We start from the raw sequence: 21,203 nt of genomic DNA on the forward strand, positions 1-21,203 counted from the left end.
TGCCTGTTTCAGTTCCTGGATGTGATTTGGCATACCTCATTTGTATCTTTGTAAAAATTCTGGAGGTATATCCTTAGTTTGCTTTCACAGCTCATGTACTCGATTTTACGGACTTTGATACTTATTAAGCTGTGCTTTTAGTTGATTTCGCAAAATCTCGATGAGATTCATGTCCGCGGTTTGTGGAGGTCATTTCAAATTAGCAAATTTTTGCTTTTGTATCCAGTCTTTGCGAACATATGCAGTATGTTTTGGGTGATTTTTCAGCAGAAACTCTCATTTTTCGACTACATCTTGCAAATTTTGTTGAAATATGAACAGATACTGTTCCTTACGCATAATGCGTACTAACGGACCAACAAAATTTTTGAAATACAACCCCAAACAATTAAGATCCTACCACTGTGATTCACAGTTTGCAGTACATGATGCGCTTAGGCTTAATTTGGGTCTTTGATCCAATACCATGCCCGGCCATCTGATTGAAAGCGATTAATTTAGTCTTGTCAGACCAAATAACCTTCAATTGAAACTTAAAAATATGTTTTTTATTGCATTCTGAACGGCCTAACATATCCCAATAGGCAACGGTTCGGTTTTCGTGCGATGCAGCGAAATGCTGCCACACTCGCACATGTATTTTGATCAAATTTGCTTTTTTCTTCTTTATGATGCCTTTGCGCCCAATTTGGCAATTCTTCGCGTCGCTGTCTATTGATTTGCATTAAAGTTTAATACCTTAAGCGCTTCTTAATAGTGGCTGCATCGCTACTTGCTTCTAAGTTCACAAGATATCGTACCGTAATATTTTTTAACATACTTCCTTTGTCCTTGGGAACACTTTANGCATTAAAGTTTAATACCTTAAGCGCTTCTGTAATAGTGGCTGCATCGCTACTTGCTTCTAAGTTCACAAGATATCGTACCGTAATATTTTTTAACAGACTTCCTTTGTCCTTGGGAACACTTTAGGCTATATTTATTCTAAGTCATAACATTTTTAAGTAGCAAATTCCAAATTTTTTTGCCACTTTTCGTGCGGTTCCGCCTTTCCGCAATAAATCTATTATTTACATTTATGGCTCCTGATTAACTATGTTATTTACTGGTGATCACTTCTTCAATAAATTACAATATAGAAAGAAGTATTCTGACTTCCAACTAAGTAAAAGATAACAGTCAAATGCAAAACTGAGAGTGAGTGCAAAACTGTAACATCTGCCTTAATTTACATTTTTGTCTGCTGGTTTTTTTATTGTTGTTGTATTGACTTCAAATCATTATGAGAGAGGGAGTAGGGATGTACCAACAAGAATATACAGCAAAAGTTGAAAGTCGTTAGAACTTGGAAATATAGCGGTGGCTGAAACAAAAAGTGTTAAACCATGTTACAGTTTTGCTTGTCACTGTATATGCAAATTCATTTACATATCGTTGGTGATACTGCAAAACGGTCTATGTCTATTAGTAGTACCCTTGAAACTTAGATGGTCTCTTACTTGCACCGGAATGCATCTGCATACACTAATAAACGAATGACAAAACTGTCTACCTTTGGCTGATGAAGATGAATGATTGCCAGAAGCGATCAGATATAGATAACAGAACAATTAAGCACCAGAGGTAATAAGTGACATAGAACGTTTTGCCGTATCACCGACGATATTTAATACTATTTACAGTACGAGTATGTATGAACGTATGTCAGCACTACGTATTGAATTTTAATACTTTTAATGCACGCGCTAAAAAGGTATTATTAAAATTGCCAACGTAGTAAATTGACAGGAAAAATATACATATGTATGATATATAGGGAGTTCACAAGGTGTTGTATACTGTCGTACTGTTGTATGTCATAAACTTTAAGCGGCTAAAACTATATTTAAGTAATTAGCAAGATAACATAAAAGTTTTATTATGAAATTTCACACAATTAAAAAATAGTTGGTGGTGATTTCAAGTCCTCTAAGCATTTATTTAGTCGATAAAAACTTTACAACACACAACAATACGACAAGTACGACACCTTGTGAACCACCCAATATTTTCTCGACAATGCGCGTATAGCACAGATGGCTTCTACGTGCAATTCTAAGCAAATTTTCCGAAGAAACCATGTGTCTAAAATCAATTTGGAATTTTCCAAATTGCGAAAAGAGGTTTTTTAGCATTTTGCTGTATATAGGGTCGTAATGAAAAGGAAAAATGAATCCATTTCTGCACTTATTGTTTACGTAAAACGTTTGCCAGAGGGCGCGACAGTAAACATTTTCACATTTCCTTGAAACCAATTTTTGCAATTTGGCAGACTTCACTGTTGACAGTTACAATTTCGAGAAAGTAGAGAATTTCGTTTACTTGGTAACCAGCATTAACACCGATAATAATGTCAGCATTGAAATCCAACGCAGAATCACTCTTGCCAACAACTCCTACTTTGGACTGAGTAGGCAATTCAGGAGTAAAGTCCTCTCTCGACGTACGAAAACCACGCTCTATAAGTCGCTCATCATGCCCGTGCTGGTATACGGCGCAGAAGCATGGACAATGACAACATCCGATGAGGCGGCTCTTGGAGTGTTTGAGAGAAAGATTTTGCGGAAGATTTACGGGCCTTTACGCGTTGGCCGCGAGTACCGCAGACGATGGAACGATGAGCTGTATGAGCTTCACAACGATATGGACATAGTGCAGCGATTTAAAATACAGCGGCTCCGCTGGCTTGGTCATGTCGTTCGAATGGACACCGACGCTCCAGCTCTGAAAGTATTCAACTCGGAACGCGCTGGTGGTAGCAGAGGAAGAGGGAGGCCTCCACTGCGATGGAAAGATCAGGTGGAGAAGGACTTGGCTTCACTTGGCGTTTCCAATTGGCGTCAGTTGGCACAGAGGAGAAACGACTGGCGTGCTTTGCTAAACTCGGCCAAAATCGCTTAGGCGGTTACACCGCCAAAAAAGAAGAAGAACAAGCGTAGTAGAATTTGGGTACAAATTAATATTATTATGAAACATTTGGAAAAGGGGCGTGGTATTTATTTTTAGGAATTTTCAATGACAATACAGTTTATTTTCTAACAAAACCCATATAAAACCAAGTTTTAAACTTTGTAAAAGACTGCCAAAAAAGTGTAATAAATTTTCACTTAAATTTCAAACTTTTTTCTCAGAAGTGTTAGAATTTTTATGAGCAAGCAGTTTTATAATTCAAATTATTTATAAATCAAAGGCATCAGGGGCTCTATTCTGTAACTGTGCGTTTTCAAGTGTACACTGAAAATTGTGTGCACTCTTCATTTTGCGATTCAGCATGTGTGAGAATGAGTTTTAACTGTCAAAATTGTGTACACTTCTCTTCCGAAAAACTCACTGAATTTTTGTCGGTGAGTTTTTGGCTGTGAGTTTTGCACCCGGTGTACACTACATTCTCTCACAGTTACAGAATAGAGCCCCAGATCCGTAACGTTCGTTCGATTTTCAAAAATTAGGTGTCAAATGTAAGTGAAAATGTGCATGTCAGTTAAAGTAACTTAAGAGACTTTCAAAGGTTTGCCTTTGAATGGAAAAATAAGTTTCCCTTAAAAAAGTATATTTTTTTAAGTTTCTTTTAAGGGGGAACCTTAAACTATGTAAACCTATGGCTAGTTGATCGTAAAAATATTGTTTGGGCTTAAGCTAGTTTTAATGGCGCGCACAGATGTCAAAGTTTACTTTGTACAAGTTTCTAGATCGAAAGGATTAAAGGTTTTGTGCAATTTTTTGTCCATATTTCCATTTTTTGGGGTTAAAGGTCATTGTATTCCATTATTATCATTTAGGGTATGTATTCCCTTAAGCGCGAATTGTAGAGAACTCGAAAACCTCGAAAGTTTATGGGCTGTTTTTGGGAATGCACTTTTTTGCAACCTCGTAAAGAATGGCGGAATTCAGAAATTTGGCAATTCAGTCAGAGTTTCTTTGTATAATACATGGTATCAGTTGAAGTAAATATAAAACCAAAACATTCAAAATACCACGAAAAAGTGAAAAATGTAAATTGTGTGAATTAATATACCAAAATGGAACACTGAAATTTACGAATTACATTTCGAAGGCGTTTTCGCGCCTAGTTTGCCTCAAAAGTTTTCGAGGCTGGAAAAGTTTCGATTTTTCTGTCATTTTCGAGTTAAGGATACCCTAATCAAGGCACATTAATACAGGTAGAAGCCAAAATGACGTTGCTCTCATGAGAACCAAACCTTTAAACTTCAACTTGTTTTTCTTTTATTTCCTATATTTCGTTACGCTTTGAATGTCATATCGTTGTTTTTTTTTAATGTTCGTTAATAACAAATTTTAATTAACATGTGAATTTGAGTAGTGTTGTGCGGTTTATACTTAGTGTATGTGTTAAAAATGCAACACCTGAAGCGTTGTTTTTTATGTGGTTTTAAATATGAAGCAGATACCACTAATTGTTTTTAACGTGCCTCAATGTCCTTCGCGTAAAGAGCGTTGCGAAAACAGCTTTGGGGCAGAAATGCCTTGCTGTGCGTTAAACATTTTAAAGCAGCAGATTTCATAAATGCACCGGGAGGTACAGGAAAGGCACTTTTGATACCAAGTGCTGTTCCTATGACCCTTATGCCGGAAAGTCCCTCCAACTCATAAATTAAAAACAGAAAACAACATACAAATTAACAAATTTTAACTAAAGAAAAAAAATAAAAACAAAACTTCAAATTTACTCAAAAACGTCAACCAGCGAAATGTAATTTTTTATTTTTCCTTACACACGCTCATTTTTATTTTTACTCTCCCGAAAACTTTGACTTTTGTAGGTTTGATGTCAATTTGGCTTCTACCTGTGTTTATTGTACCATGACCCTAATTGAAAAAATAGTACATCAGATAGTAGTTTGCCGAATAAGAAAAATAAAATAAGGAAAATAAACAAGAAGTGAGATTTTACGATAAACAAAAATGGAGTTAGATTAAAAAATAAAGCCTTACTTTAAATAAAGAAAATTTGAAAACGGCAAAAAAAACAATAGAAACATAGGCAAAGGGATTAATAACGAAATAAGGCGATTTACATAATATGTATTATGTGGTGAAGTGTGATGATGATTTACAAAATCAACTACTAAATCAACTACTATGTAATTACTTAAAGAAAATACAAATACAATGCACGAGTATGCACGTATGTAAATAGTAAGTACATATATACATATCCATGTATGGATGTTAGATATACATACACATATGTAGATCCGGCATGGGCAGGCAACAAATATCGCTGGCTTAGAGTGAAAAGTTTGATAATTACACCTTTTATGGAAACTCATATTTTGATAGAAGAAGCAAGGGAAATTAAAAATGCTTCGTTTCATAAAGCATTAAGGTACATATAGTCACCTGAAATGCAAAAAGAAGTAACATCATCGTAAATGAAATGGAAAAAGTCGTGACTAATATTTTAATTTTTTTTTATAAAATGATGTGGGGATTTGTATTTCGATGGAAACCATAATAAAAATCAAAAAGTGAATTTTGAATTTTTTATTAGTTACGTCTTTTTGCATTTCAGGTGACGATATGTACTTGTTTTATTCTTTCTAGTTTATATTCAACAAAATGCAAATTTGCTCCATAAGGGGCAGCGAAAAACCGATAAGACTAAAGTATATAATATGAAATATTTTTATAAAGAACGAAATCTTCTGATTCGTATAGAGTATAGAGTATAGAGTTTAATTGTGTATTCAAAGTTTTGCGAAATACTTGAAGAAAATGACTATAAAGAGGTTTTTCCTCACCTATAAAATTGGTGAAAATGGACTTAGCAACTCTTCACTCCAAGCTAACGATGTGTACATGGCTATGAGGGTACAAAGTTGAAGGTAAAGGAGCTGATGATGGCGAAGGCAAATGAATGTGCGTATATATGTACATACATACATGTATATATGTAAGTATATGTATATAATTATGCAGATAGATATGAATAGGTGCACACTATAGTGTATCTATAAATTCAAAACTGTGTGAGAGTGAATGAAGGAAGAATGATGAAAATTAGCTTAACTAAGGTGAAAGGGCCTGCTGGGCAAGTAGGTATAAAGATGGAGCGATAGAGTTCCATATAATTATGTACATACATATATATATATATGGAAATATGTATGAACCACTGAATAAATGCAGTGACAGACAAATGGAAAACAAGGTGATGCATGTAGATATGTATGCATGTAAATTTGCAGTAAGGTGATGAAAGTGTGATGTAAAATGATGTTTTTGTGTTGATAATGCCACAGAAGCAAAGATAGAAATGCTAATACAGGAATTAAAAAACACACACACGCACACATCTACACGCCATGCCTTTTGAATGCATGTTCATGTGGAGATGTGTGTGAGTATTGTCATCCACATTTTTTTGTTTTCAGCTTCAAGGAGAGGCACAACCGCAATAGCACAGCGCTGCCACAGCCACATTTGGCCCACATGGCGCCAGCACAACCCCGCCGCTGCTCCGACGTACGGCCTTGCAAAGCGTAGGAATGCAGGCGGGCCGGTGGTGACTGCCACAAGGTGCATCAAAGTTGAGCTGAGCGCGGCTCATTCGCGCATTGCGCCTCGACCAGGGTTGCCACTGACAAAAAAAAATATTTACCATCGACTTGAAAAAAATCTACCAAATGTGGGAAATATCTACCAATAACTTTTTTATAATTATTTAAATAAAAACTATAGTTCTATTATTTTTTTATTTATTTCAATTAAAACTTNTCGACGAACACATACAATGACACTCACCTGCACAAGTACTTTTCTTGTTGTTTTTGTTTTTGGGTTGCTTGAACTGCCGTTCCTTTTCGCTTCTGACGCTGTTGCAACTCCCCAAAATCGGCAACCGTATGCGTACGTGCGTTTATGTGCGTTACGCGTGACCTGAATGCGTTGATACACTTCCTCAACAATGAAGTCGCTTCCCGCTAGAATTTCTCACACTTTTAACTAATATTCAGCTTAGCGGCCCCTTCACTAAATTTGTATACTACTTCACTGTTAAGGTGACACACACAATTACAATAACATCAAAAAACTGTTTTCACAATATTTTTTTCTTTGAATTATGTATTTAGCAAGTTGTTGTTTTGCTGTTTTTGTTAATTGTTGATTAACAAATCTGTTTTTTTTTTGTACCTATGCGTATATTTTTGTTTTTTTTTTCTTTATTCCTTTTAAACCGCCGTCTTTCGTTTCAGCTGGTATTCCGAAGTTCTCTTTTTTCTCTCCCTTTTCCCACACGAAAAATCAATAATTTGCTTGTTCACCTTCTCGCTAATGATTTTTCTTTAGCGTTTTTTATATTTCTCGATTTCGTTTGCGTTTATTCTTTGTATTGTTGTTAAGAGCGTTAATTACCGCCTTGGATGTGAGCACGAATTCGTTGTTTCCGGTTATTTTTCGTAGGTTTTTATAATTGATACACTTTGATAAGTTGGATAATATTTAATTGGTCTGACTCAGTACAACAAATGTGCCACTTAGCTGTGCTTAGCCCCTCTACAACACGACGGAAACAAAACACAACCGTTCGCTGCGACGTCAAAATTGCCAGTGGAGCATTGGCAGCTCGGCCAGCGTGAACAGCACGCAGCAGTTGGAGCTGTCAATGTGCATGGAAATAGTGATGTTAACACCTGTGAATTTTCCCCTTCTGTGGGAGTTTTTAATTAAAAATGAGCTAAAAGCGAAAAAGGTATTTGGTTTTGTATATAGTACAAAAAGAGGTAGTTTTGTAAGTGGCTCAGCTGACATAGAATTCTGATTTTACAAAAATGCATGTTAAACCAAGGAGCAAATTCCTCGAAAAAGGTGCAAGATTTGTAGAAATTTAGCACGTTACAGAAAACTTGCTGGATTTTCCTTTCGAAAGTAAGAAAATGGATACCCCTTTGAGGTGCTTTTCTTGTCTTGAGGAGTTCTTTTTTGAAGTCGATTAATAAAGAAATTAGTTTTTAGTAATTTTAATCAGCCTTACCCTGAGTTTCGCCTGAAAAAAAATTCGACCGAAAATTTTACATCCGCCCATAGTACAACCATGGAAACCAAAAGTGACAAGTGAACCGGTTCGGAGAAAATGAAACTCATGATAAGGCCAAATATTAATTTTCCAAGAGAAATTCGAATTAATATGCAATCGAATTAATTCAGCAAATCGACATTATCGATATAGAGCAGAAACCAGAGTCCCAAAGATCTCCAATCAGCTGTCTTATTTTGTTACAAGTCGATTTTGGCAGTTCTCGTTAATCCACATCAGTGTTGTTGGTAGACTTAACCTAAACAGGGGACAAGTTGTGGCCTACACTGAACAAAAAGCTGTTGGTTGAGTGAAAAAAGATTTAAAATCTCCTTCCTTTCAACATTAATTTACTGCAGTTGATTATCATTTGCGAAAAAATAAAATTAAACTACCTTATCGTGAGTTTCGCCCGAAAAAAAAATTACCCCAAAAATTTTCATCCACCCATAGTAAATACATGGAAACGAATAGTGAACCGGCTGAAAATCTACGTCTTGATTAAAATCATATACACAACACTGTTTTGCAATCGCAGGCAGGCATTTGGGCCCTAACCGATTCGAATTGGAATCCAAAAGGAATGGATGCTAATGTTGCTGCAGCAGCGCGATCTGTCGTGCAAGAATTCGTAAAATTAGAGGAAAGGCTGAAACAAAAGGTGCAGCGCGACATCTAGCGTTGAGGCGTAGCAGTTTGTTAGAAGAAGCAAATTCTCCGCGGCGGAAATCAAATGGTGTCCCACCGGAAGTAAGATTGACCGGAAAAGCAACATTGATTATCTCTCATCGCACCATTTGACAGGAAAAGTTTTTAATCAATAATTGACAATAACCGCACCGCTGCTACTAGGCACTAGGTTTTTGTAGTATGTGGCATCTCTTAATTTTTAACCCTTATTCATATATGTCAGTTCATAAAATCGCTTAGCTTGTAAAAATCAAAATTTTGTAGAATTTTTGCGATAAAAAAATCTTTCCAAACCCTGGGGATGTCTATAGTTTGTAAGTAGAATTAAATAAAGAAGGGCTCATTATGTTAATATTTTAAGGACCCCCCTTAATGTGTAAGAACATATTTATTTAGTTAGTATTCCTATAGTAAAGGTCATAATACAGGCAAATTTTAGGATGTTAAAGAAGGAAGGAAAAGTATTTTATTAACTTAGATTTAATAATACTTTATATGAATAATTATTTACATTTTTATGCACTTAAACCTTTTTAAGTAACTAATAACTTATCTTAAAAACGGTGTACTGTAAGCAAAAACAAATTTACACACCAAAAGCTCAAACAGATAAAAAGCTTAATTTATAATACTTATACATAAATACTCGTATAATAATTCTTGTGTGAACATACATAACTACAAAGAAGGGCATATTTAGAAAGCTACATAAGCTCCCTATATATGTACACACATAGATAGAAAATCTTAGACAATGTTGCTCAACATGTTGCTACTTACCAATTTGTTGCTTGGCCATTCAATATGCCACCTATGCCACTCATACATTTAATACAGTTTGTGTTGTTGTTGCTGCACCCTAAATGGCTATTGGCTGTAGCCATACAACCATCCCAAGCATGTCCTGGTTCCGGCTCATATGCAGGATTTATTATTCCTTCGAGACGGCAATTTAAAGCAGACATTTTACTTAGGACGCCGAATTTTGTAGTTTTTGTTGCACTGCACTGCACCGAACTATTTTTTGGACGCATTATTTTGTGAGCGTTATATTTTTTTTTGTTGCAAGTTGATTTGTTTTTTCTTTTTTATAATTTTTGTAAAACGATCGTATTGTCCTTAAGAGATTTTGTACTTCTTTCACTTCTGCTTTTCAGTTTTTAACTTTTAAGTAGCATTTCCAAACATATATACATACATACATATAATGTATTAGATCGCACCACCTTACATGCAAACAAAAAATCCGCCGCACACTCGTGAGTCTAAAGTATTTTTACAAAACAATTTTCAAAAAAAAAAATTTACCGAACCTACAAATTTTGTTCATATCCGAGCACACTTCTGCACAAAGGTATTATAACTTTGTTCCCATAACAGTTGTTTGTAACAGCCTGAGGGAATCGAGATAGATGCAGACATACATATACATAAATGTATGTATCTCAAATCGGTCTGAATGAAAAAAGAAATTGATTAAACCATGTCTGTCTGTCCGTCCATCCTTGCGTGCGCGCCATAACTCGAGTAAAATATCAGATATCGTAACAAAATTAGTTACATAGGTTGGCCCTTTAAACAAGGTAGGCCGGTATTGAAAATGAGTGAAATCGGACAATAAACACGCTCACCTCCAAAATAACGGTATTTTCGAAATAATCCAAAACTACGATATTTCCGCAGCCAAATTGTTGAAAATTGAAATGCGAAGTGGAATTCTGATATGAAATAAAACAATTATGGAATTTTTGGAAAATAGGTGTGATACCGCCAACTTACCGAAATAAGATAATTCACTAAAACTAGATATTTGCAATAACCTCTTAGCAAAAATTTCTATTATCATAAATTTGTGGAAAATGGGCGTGGCACCGCGCGCTTATGGCTACATACATGTGTATGTGCATCTCGGTAACAGATTTATCAACAATAATTTTTCACTTAAATTGCTGACGAAGCCGGCTGTTAGTTTCGCCTGGCGGTCCCAACTGGCGCTAGTTGACGTGCTTTATTGGGTCGAGCTAACTGACTTTTTCAAATGAGTGTTCTCTACCCGTGCCGGGCCCGACGGCTCAAGTGCGGCGCGAGTTTCGTTGTATGCTAAGCTTAGGCCGTTTATTCCCTCCAGTGGATAAGACGAGCGCCGTCTTATTAGAGTTAATATCAAATCCATAGGCAGGGTGTTTGTTCGTAAGGCATCGTTGGCGATGATGGTTATGAAAACAGACATAAAAAATCTATTACAGATTACTATCCCAAGTTTTCGCATAAGGGCCCTTCTATATTTGATTGGTTTAAAGTAAAACTGGACATAAGTTTATGAGAATTGAAAAACTGAATATACATTTTTGTTAATTAACAGTCATGGCCACGGTTGCTATTTTGGCCGACATGTACTACTTTTGGTAGGCGTGAGGTATCCTACCTCTAGCAATACCATATGTCAATGAGGCTTGCCAGGGCGCCTTACTTCTCTGAAACTATGTAAATGAGCAATAGCAGTGGAAGCCTTTAAGAGCTTGATGATCCCGTCATCACACAGCTCACAGACATTACAAAACACAAGGTAATAAATAGTTACAACGATTGGCAAGGACTCATCAGTCTCACTTAAAAAAAAAAAAGTCTCTCTATTCAAAGAAAAAAAAACGAAAATTTCATAAGTGGGGTTGGTGAAACAATCAACTATTCATGTGGCTCTCTGATTTTCGTTTTTTTTTAATAAAAAAATATTTTTTTTAGGTGATGCTGATTAGTTCTAACGCGTCCGGGCCTGGTGTCAGGCAGCATAAAAGTCCAGGACTCTTTCAAAGCTACATCAAGGCTTTGGACAACTGGAAAACACTCTATTAAACTAATTAATTTATTATGTTGCAGCACTATGAAGTCGTTCGCGAAACACTCGAAAATTTTGATTTAATAATTATATAACCAATGTGTATTTGTAAAATATTTTAATAATGAAATCTGAAGCTAACATATATTTTGATATATGTTTTACATTTTGCTACACTTTTTGGTACACAAAAAAAAGGAAGTATGTAAGTGGTAACCGTGAACATGGCATATGAAGATGCGGCTAATATAAAAAAAATGTATCCATATACTCTAGGATACATAAATATGTATGTATGCATAATTATACTCCTTTTAAAAATAAATAAAAATGTGGCAATGAAAATAAGGACATTTGTAGATTTATAAATTTTTGCATTTGCATGATTATTTTGAGGCAAATCAAATTGTTAAAACTTTTGGTGTGCTTATTTAGTTTGTTTATATTTCATAACGCCAGCTTATAATTATACCTTTTTAATAATGCAAATATTGGTGCAGCTTTTTTTGTTTAAAATTTTTATTTTAGTTTCTTGGTTTTTTAGCCAAATGTATTGTATATACATATGTACATATGTGTGTACATGCGTTTTTTTTTTTTAAATCCCAATTTTTTTGCACAAATTCAAATTCTATTAATTTTAGCTTTATTAAATAAACTTTATTTTGGATTTCGGTTTTGGAATAACAAGCGTTTTTCAGTTTATTTTGCTTAGTATTCAAAATTAAAGTTCACTAAAGTAGACTCAACAAAATACTTATGAATATTTTGTATTACTTTTTTAATTTTTTTATTTTAAGTAGATATTAATTTGTTATGGTTTTTTATTTATTTTTTTTTCGTTTAACAAAAATTTGCCCCGTTTCAGTTTGATCCGTCACCAAAAAGCTCGATTTCTAAACTAATTCCAATTTAACTGATTTCACCAGCTTAGCTCACAGGTGGCAAAAAATACATATTAAGCCCAATATAATTCTAGTTAATCAGCTGGCACCCCGACAAACGCTCAGCTTCCGAATTTAAACGTGTCTAGTGAACCGAAAAATTGGCCAAGGGTAGAAATGCACAAAATGAATACATTAAACATTAAATTCGAACTTTAAAATGGAATTCGTTGACACTATGTAGCCGGTGTGTTTTCTTTGAGGTGCGGTTACTGAATTATCGTAAATACAATGTATTGTTTACCCATTACAGCAAGCTTTTCTATGCAAAATTTCACTTATTCTCTAATCGCTTATACACATACATACATACATACATATGTATGAATGTGAATTCGTAATTGTGCATAAATACATACATACAGATGTATGAATATTAGGGCGGGTCAGTGTGTCTGGGAGATTTTTTCAACTATGCGCGTATAGCGCAGTAGAATTCTATGCGAAATTCTAAGAAACTTTTTCGAAGAAACTATGGGTCTAAAATCAATTTGGGGTTTGCCAAATTGCGAAAAGAGGTTTCTTAGCATTTTGCTGTAGTGTCGTAAAGAAGTGCTTAAATTTTGTCTAGAAACATATTATAAAGGTTTTTTGTTGTATTAGGCATCCATTTCTACACTTATCTTTTTCTTAAAACTTCCATCAGCGGAAGCAACAGCGAAAAATTTTCCATTTTCTTCGAAACCTATTTTCGCAATTTAACACCCATAGTTTTGTGCAAATTTGCTTAGACATACACGTGAATCTTCCTATGTTATACGCGCATAGTAAAAAAAAATTACCCGCCCTAATGTACATACATATATGTATGCAAATTAGGCATATGACCTTTTTCTAAAATTTAAAAATAACGTTCTTGTTAAAATTTGCTAAAAAAAGGCACCGCAGGAAACTCCGAAAAAACACTTGGTACTGAAGAAAACAAGCATATTTTAACTGCGATCTAAACTTGGTATCTAAAACCGAATTTTATATACCCGGCGCAGGTATCAAATATCGTCGTTTCAAGTTTCTCTCAACTACCTTTTGCACTATAAGCAGGGGAGTTTTTCCCGATTTAAAACGTTTTCGATACCGATATATAGACCTTTGTAGTCATAAAGTGACCGGTGCCACGCCCAATTCCTAAAAGTCTATAACAGTCTTATTTATTGCTAAGATATTTTTGTAAGTATTAACTTGGAGTTAATTAGTGTCCTCAGTTTTTGAAATATCGGAATTTTCATATTTTTGAAAAGTACCGTTATATGGGAAAATGCCGTTATATGAGGAGTAGGCGTGGTTACAATCTGATTTCGCCCATTTTCATTAGCAACTTACCTTGGGTAAAGGGCAAGCTACATACCAAATTTCGTCGAGAAATCTCAATTTTTGCCCGAGTTATCGTGCACACAGACGGACAGACAGACATGGCTTAATCGATTTCTCTTTTCATGCTGATCATTTATGTATACATTTGTCTATATCTCTCTCGATTCATTTTGGCTGCTACAAATAACCGTAATATGAACAAAATTATAATACCCTTTTGCACATGTGCGCTCGGGTATAAAAACTAGTAATCAATTTTTTTTTCTCGGAGTCCGTCGCGGAACTATTTTTACAAAATATTGCAAAAACGTTCTTATTATTGGTTTCCTCATCCTCCGCTCATAAGTATGTATATTTAATTTTGGCTTATGCCTAATGTATTTATATATGCGCTTGTAAGCTGCGGCTTATCAAAACAAAGAAAAATTACCAAAAACAAAAATCAAAGCAAAGTTTGCATTTATTTAAGGGCGTTACCGAAAGCTCTGCCAGCACTTAAATTGCCGTTTGGAACAATAAATTATTTAAATGATGCCAAAAATTACACTAAAAACGATTACATACTCGTAAAATACAAATTTTTATCCTCTTTCGTAGATTGCAAGTTCGTGCTTAAGTGTTGTTTTTTGTAACACGATTCTAAGTAAAAATCTCATGACTATATTTTAGACCGATTCACACGAGATAAAACATATTAGCGAAGAAGGAAAATTAAAAAATATTTCTATATCCTATACGAAGAGCGTAGTATGATTTTTCATACCCACCAGACAATTTTTGTTGCCGGACATAAGAAAACTTGTCGCCCTAAGCAACAAATTTATTGCCGGCAATATCGCCATCGTATCGATTTCTTATTGCCAGTCGCTCTAAAACGTCCGCCACAGGCAACTCGCCTGGGCGAGTCGTTTTCTTATTACCTGAATGAGTCGTTTTATTATTGCTACAAGCGATATTTAAATAATAATTTCTTGCAACAATTTTATTATTTCTCAATGTTACATTTGTTTTTGAACTCAAACTTATAATTTGTAAACGAAATTAACTATTTTCGTCGCTATGGAGCTTCCTAATTTTTCAACCCTTTCTTGGGCATAAATTATATGTTTTTGAAGAATCCTGTTGACGCGGAGTTCATCAGTCTGGGAATTTTTGAAAACATATTCCTAAAATGACATAAAAGAAATAATGTTTCCGATTTCTCCCTACGGCAATAAATCGGCGAGTCGCCAATTTGTTGCCATGGACGATTGTCGCCTATTTCTCATGTTTTGCATGGTGGGTATCTACACATCTTACATTTGATATACATATGTACATTGGATACGAATACATTTAAAACATTGGATGATATAAAACGGTGGAAGATAGGCACCTTTTAAGATGCCAAAATTCACTTTTGTTGATTTTTGTTAACTTTTCTTAACAAAAATATAACTCAACAAACAATGGTAGATCATACTTATTTTACACATTTTTTTCTTACAGCCTTTGTAAAAATATCAAGGGAATACTAAAAAAAATCAGATATGTTTAATTTTTCATTGCAATGATAAATATAAACTTTTAAATAGCAATCGCACAGTTTGAGTTGCCACAAATATTGCGTCGTCGTTTCGGCGAAACATGGCTGCGTAGGGTTAAAAGCACAAAAGTATATTCTCATAAAAGCGCACTCAATACAGCACATCACCAAAATAGAAAATCTCGCTATCTGGACTTCCGCTTCGAAAACGCCTTGTCTGGCTTAGACTATCCGGCAACCGAGATAGGACGATCTTCTACCCAGACCTCGATATGCTAGATAAAGAAACATTACGAAAAAAAAATTTAAGAAAGGAGTATGTATTATTGGCCTTATTCATAAAATATATAATATATTTTTAGAGATCTATAAAGTGACATTTTCATACATATTTCCGATTTATAAAGCAGTTGAAGACTTTTTTAATTTTTATGAGTTTGGGTGTATGTGTTTAATATTTTTTTTTTTAATAAAAGCAAGTAAGAGCAGCGCTGTCTTCGGCTATGCCTTTCATGAACATCTGAAAATTTTACTTTAACAGATTACTACATTTGAAAAAATTTATATATTCACAGCATACATAGATAGAGGGGATACATATATAAAAAATCATATCCTAACAATAAGAGGTATGGAAGATATACCTTATATAGCTCCAATCTAAGTGATTTTCGCTGCTGTGTGATCGATATGTAAACCGGTAACACAATTTAATGAGTTTAGCTTTCTACATAAAGGAGATATTTTGCAAAAACTGGTATCTGAACAATCAGTGGTATAAGAGATAAAGCTTATACAGCATAGATTTTGACGATTTTCTCAGTAGATTTTGTATTATTATTTTTAAAATAGCTTACGAAATTTATCGGCTTTAGCTGTCCAAATAAAGAATTTTTACAGTAAAACCCCATATCTGAACAATCAATTGTATGGGAGATATATGTTATAGTGACCCGATCTCTCCAATTTTCACTGTAAGTATTCTCTTAATAATTAGTGAAAACAGTGCGAATCTTCTGGTTGGTAGCTGCATAAAGTTATAAGTATAAAGTTAAAATATAATAAAGCTGCTGAAGTTATGGCAAAAAATCTCATATCTGAACAATCAGTTGTATGGAGGCTATAGGTTATAGCAACCCGATCTTCGCCATTTTCACTGAAAGTATTTGTTTGATAATGAGTGATAACAGTGCAAAATTTTAGGTTTCTATCTACTTAAAGGGAGGATTTATAACGAAAAATCTCATATCTGAACAATCAGTTGTATGGGAGCTATATGTTATAGTGGTCCGATTCTTCCGGTTCATTATAAAAATACACCCACCTACCAAATTTCATCCGGATATCTCGAAAACTGAGAGACTAGACTGCTTACAAACAGACGGACAGACGGGCATGGCTAAATCCACTCAGCTCGACTTTCTGATCATTTAAGTATACATTTTTATGGGTCTATCTCTTCTTATTCTGGTACTTACAAATATGGGACCAAAGTTATAATACCATTTCATGCTTATGAAAGGTATAAAAATAAATCGTTGCATGAAATAAAACAAAAGTATAAAAACCGAAAGTTTTTCCCAAATCGTGAGATTTTCGTGGAAAATCCCTGAATCTTAGGGTGAAAAAGCCTACCTGGCAACCTTAGTATACGACCATATTTAATCCCGAAACTTACGTCTTCATTCACACACTCTGAGCAACGTGAACAACCAATTTGCGACATGCAGTCACCAACCATTGGAGCCTTGGGCAGTAAGATAGGCAGCTTTAGTGATGCCACTCCGACTCATTTGGTTTAACTTCTCGCTAAAGCCAGCAGCGTCTCTTAACCAGTAAAAAGATAAAAAAAAAAATTGTCTAAACAAGGACTACGATTTACAGATATGCACTTGGCAATGGGCTTTAACCTTGACAACAATACACTCGATAAGACCTTAAAGCTGTTGCTTACGAGTGTCTTGTAAATTGAGCACAGTACATATAAATTCCAGTCGTCGGGCAAGCGTTCATCTGACCGTATTTTGCATAAGAGTTGATGCAACTCCTCGCCACCATACTTGAATAAATCAGCTTGTCGGCCATCAGCTCCAGCCGCCTTATTGCTTTTCAGTCGCGCGGTGAAACATCGACTCCATCATCATCGACTGGCGACTCGGGTTCGTCTTCTCCACTACTTTCATTGTTACTACTATGGTGGGAAAGAGGGACCACTTTAATTTAAGTACGTTCTGGACATCGGTCAATAGGTTCTTACAGGAGTTCGCCTTGGTCTTGAAACCTGCCGTAAGTCGTCTAACACTCTGATAAAATGTTCATGCAATTTTCCTGTCGGCCAGCATTTCAAGCTCTTCGCACTCCCGTGTTTCGGCCTCTCTCTTCTTATTGGCGATGGAGTCTCTATCCTACCACAAATCCAACATCGAATTTGCGCTCCTTTACGTGGCAACCGTAGTAGACGTCGCAAGGCTTCACGTTAACCTCGCCTTTCCCCGTCCATCGCATTTCTTAGATGATGGTGATGTCAGCCTTTGTCATTCCAAGGATATCAACCAGCCGGTCAGGGGTACCTTACCCATTAAGGTTCCGAATATTCCAGGTGTATACCCTCAAATCATAGTCCTTTATATGTTTGCCATGCTTGTCATCAAAAGAGGGTAGTCGCATTCGGCGGGGTTTTAACGTGGCGAGACCCAAACCCAGCGTACGCGATATGAATATATCTGGACGTAATGAGCTGTACAGTATGCAAAAGAATCACTTCTGGCCACTTCCAGATGAATGACAGTCAAAAGCTCTTTCCACGGACGTGGACTTCTGCGTGCGGAACTATCCTCCGCATGAATACTTTTTACCTTTTTTTAAATATGGTAGAATTTTATAAATTAATAAAAAAAATTTATTTTGTTTAAAAATATAGTTCAAACCTCAACAAAAAATATATAGATAAAAGTTTCAAACTTTGTTAAAAATTTAGAAAATAATCAAACTTTCAAACTTTTTAATAAATATTTTTAGGGAAATTTCGGGTATGCAGTTTAATAGCCCACATAATTTTAGTATAATAATGTGCAAGTTTGAAGTTTCTCAAAATGGCTGGCTGATTTCTGAAATTATTTTTCATTACATGGAAAAAACTACACAAGACCGTCGGCAAAAAAATTAAAAAAAAATCACCTTAGAATTTTGAGCCACTTCAAACTTACACATTACACTGGTCTACAAGGGTTTTGCGAATAAGACGGGACCTGGTGTTTCCGAACGGATTTTTCGTGCTGAACACGAATCTGGGGTCCAAAACTTCCCATCACGTCACGTTTTCGAGAAAAAAGGGGTTGAAACCCCTAAAAACAGCGTTTTTGGCCATTTTTGAAAAATTGTAGAGCTGAACCCTGACGTGCTACAAACTTTGTATATGTCAGAAATTAAAGGCTAAATCGTGCCCTTTCGAATGAGCCCTATGCCGAATTAATCGCATGCACCCTTAGATCAGGGGGTGTATTTGTGTCTAGGAGTCCAATTTTTATATCCACCATATTCGACCCGTCATCTTAAATTTTTAAAATCTAACTGCAGATTCGTAATCAGCGACTTTTAATATAGTTAAAACCTTGGCATTATTAATTTTCTATGATCGTTTAAGATTAAATTCTTTCTGTGATCAATTTTTCCTGCACCCCTAAACACAAATACACCCCCTGCTTTAAGGGTGCACGCGATCAATTCGGCATAGGGCTCATTCGAAAGGGCACGGTTTAGCCTTTAATTTCTGATATATGCAAAATTTGTACCACGTCAGGGTTCAGCTCTATAATTTTTCGAAAATGGCCAAAAACGCTGTTTTTAGGGGTTTCAACCCCTTTTTTCTCGAAAACGTGACGTGATGGGACATTTTTGACCCCGGATTCGTGTTCAGCACGAAAAATCCGTTCAGAAACACCAGGTCCCGTCTTATTCGCAGAAAAAAAGTTGAAATTTGTAGACCAGTGTTATTATACAAAAATTAAATGGGCTATTAAATTGCATACGTGAATATTTTATTAAAAATTTTGACATTTTGACGAAAATTTGATAAGTAATTTTAAATTTAAATTTTGTACACAGTTTGAAACTTTTATTTATATTGTTTTTGTTGCGGTTTGAACTATTTTTTTAAATAAAATATTAGGCGGTTTTAAGAAATCTTCATTGATATACATACACATGTACATATATATGCATAATGCATTTACTGCGCATTCCATCAAATAAAATATCAATAAAATAAGCAACGTTTTAACTTCTGACTTAAATTTTATTCCTAATTTAATTTCTTGTCTTTTAAGCAATGCTGTAAATTTTTAATAAAATAAAAATCGTTATTGGCGCGACTGATTTGCATTTTTATGTGCCTTTGTTATATTAAAATGTCTGAAATTGCAGATTGCAAGGGCGCATGTCCAACTGGGCGGAGTCTCGTCATTGTGCGACTATACAGGTGGAAGTGTGTGTGTGTGGCAACATGTTGCCAGCAACATTTACCACTACAAATGCGTACATTCGCATGCACCAAGAGCTTTTGCCAGTAAATTCACGGTCAAACAATAGTCAGTCAGTATGCAACAGTGCGCCTTAGTGATTGTTTGTGCAACTTAGTAGCCGAGTGAAGTACGTTAGTTTTTTTGTTAAAAGCTTATTACACGCGCGGTTCGTGGCAGTTTGACGGATACAAAAGCATTGTGATATGTAACTAACTGCATTAAAATTGTTTAAAAATTTTAAACTACGACACCGTCGAAAAGGTGCTTCCATAAGCAATTACTACAACAATTGTGCAACTTAATACATATCAAATTATGTGGAATTAAAAGTAATTAGAAGTAACAAAGGATTATTACTAACAAAAAAAAATATATGAACAACTTGGAAAAGAAGACTTCTACGAGTACACAACTAAATAATACATACATATTATAATAAAAGGTACTTAGAATTTAACTTGTAAGCCTGAAGAATAAATTTTTAAAAAAGTACTTCAGAAAGTTGTAAACAAATTAAAAATAAAAAACTTATATACAACTAGCAGACCCGGCGAACTTCGTCCCGCCCAAAATTAATTTTTTGTATTGAAACATTTTGGTACAACATTTTCACCAACAGTTCACGTCCATGATTTTCAGTGACGCGTTTATCTTCTAATATTACGGTTTCGTGGTTGTCGGAAGGCATATTTCCATTACCATCTTAAATAACCTAGCAAAATTTTTTATGCATACAAAGATACGTAATAGCTTCAGTACCGTTTGAAAGGCGCCGTACCCCCCTTATAAAATAGACGCAATTTTTTCTAAGAGTATGGGAGTGATTTCTCATATTTCCATACCATGTTCAAGTACTCTACCATGAACACTTTATGGAGATATATCAAACCAATGGAATACTCATGGAGAAAAATTTTGGTTATTGGAAAAGGGGGCGTGGCCCTCCCATACAAACCGATTTTTTATACTGCATATCTCTGGAAGTGTTCATGGTAGAGTACTCTAACTTGGTATCTAGATATATCAAACCAATGGCATACTCATGGAGAACAATTGTGGTTATTGGAAAAGGGGGCGTGGCACTTCCCTTACAACCGAATTTTTCATACTGCATATCTCTGAAAGTGTTCTTGGTAGAGTACTCGAACATGGTATGGAGATATATCAAACCAATCGCCTACTCATGGAGAAAAATTGCGGTTATTGGAAAAGGGGCGTGGCACCTCCCATACAACCGAATTTTTCATACTGCATATCTCTGAAAGTGTTCTTGGTAGAGTACTCGAACATGGTATGGAGA

At 35.2% G+C, this 21,203-nt stretch overlaps 1 protein-coding gene across 5 annotated transcripts in view; it reads right to left on the bottom strand.

The window, feature by feature from the left end:
• The window catches only part of MESK2 (misexpression suppressor of KSR 2), an 80,549-nt gene extending 72,910 nt beyond the window's left edge, over window positions 1–7,639 (bottom strand). For 2 of the 5 annotated variants that reach the window (XR_001849371.1, XR_001849369.1), the window contains exon 1: window positions 6,805–7,631. The gene's annotated coding sequence lies outside the window, so the exon portion shown is untranslated. Of the gene's footprint in view, window positions 1–6,804 lie in introns of all 5 variants that reach the window. The other 3 variants (XR_001849368.1, XR_001849372.1, XM_017634168.1) reach the window with 3 other exon arrangements.
• Window positions 7,640–21,203: the final 13,564 nt, after the last annotated feature.

This window comes from Rhagoletis zephyria, unplaced genomic scaffold, assembly GCF_001687245.7.
Source record: "Rhagoletis zephyria isolate East Lansing unplaced genomic scaffold, Rhagoletis_zephyria_1.1 Rzeph_scaffold_00112, whole genome shotgun sequence".
In the NCBI taxonomy this organism is placed as follows: domain Eukaryota; kingdom Metazoa; phylum Arthropoda; class Insecta; order Diptera; family Tephritidae; genus Rhagoletis; species Rhagoletis zephyria.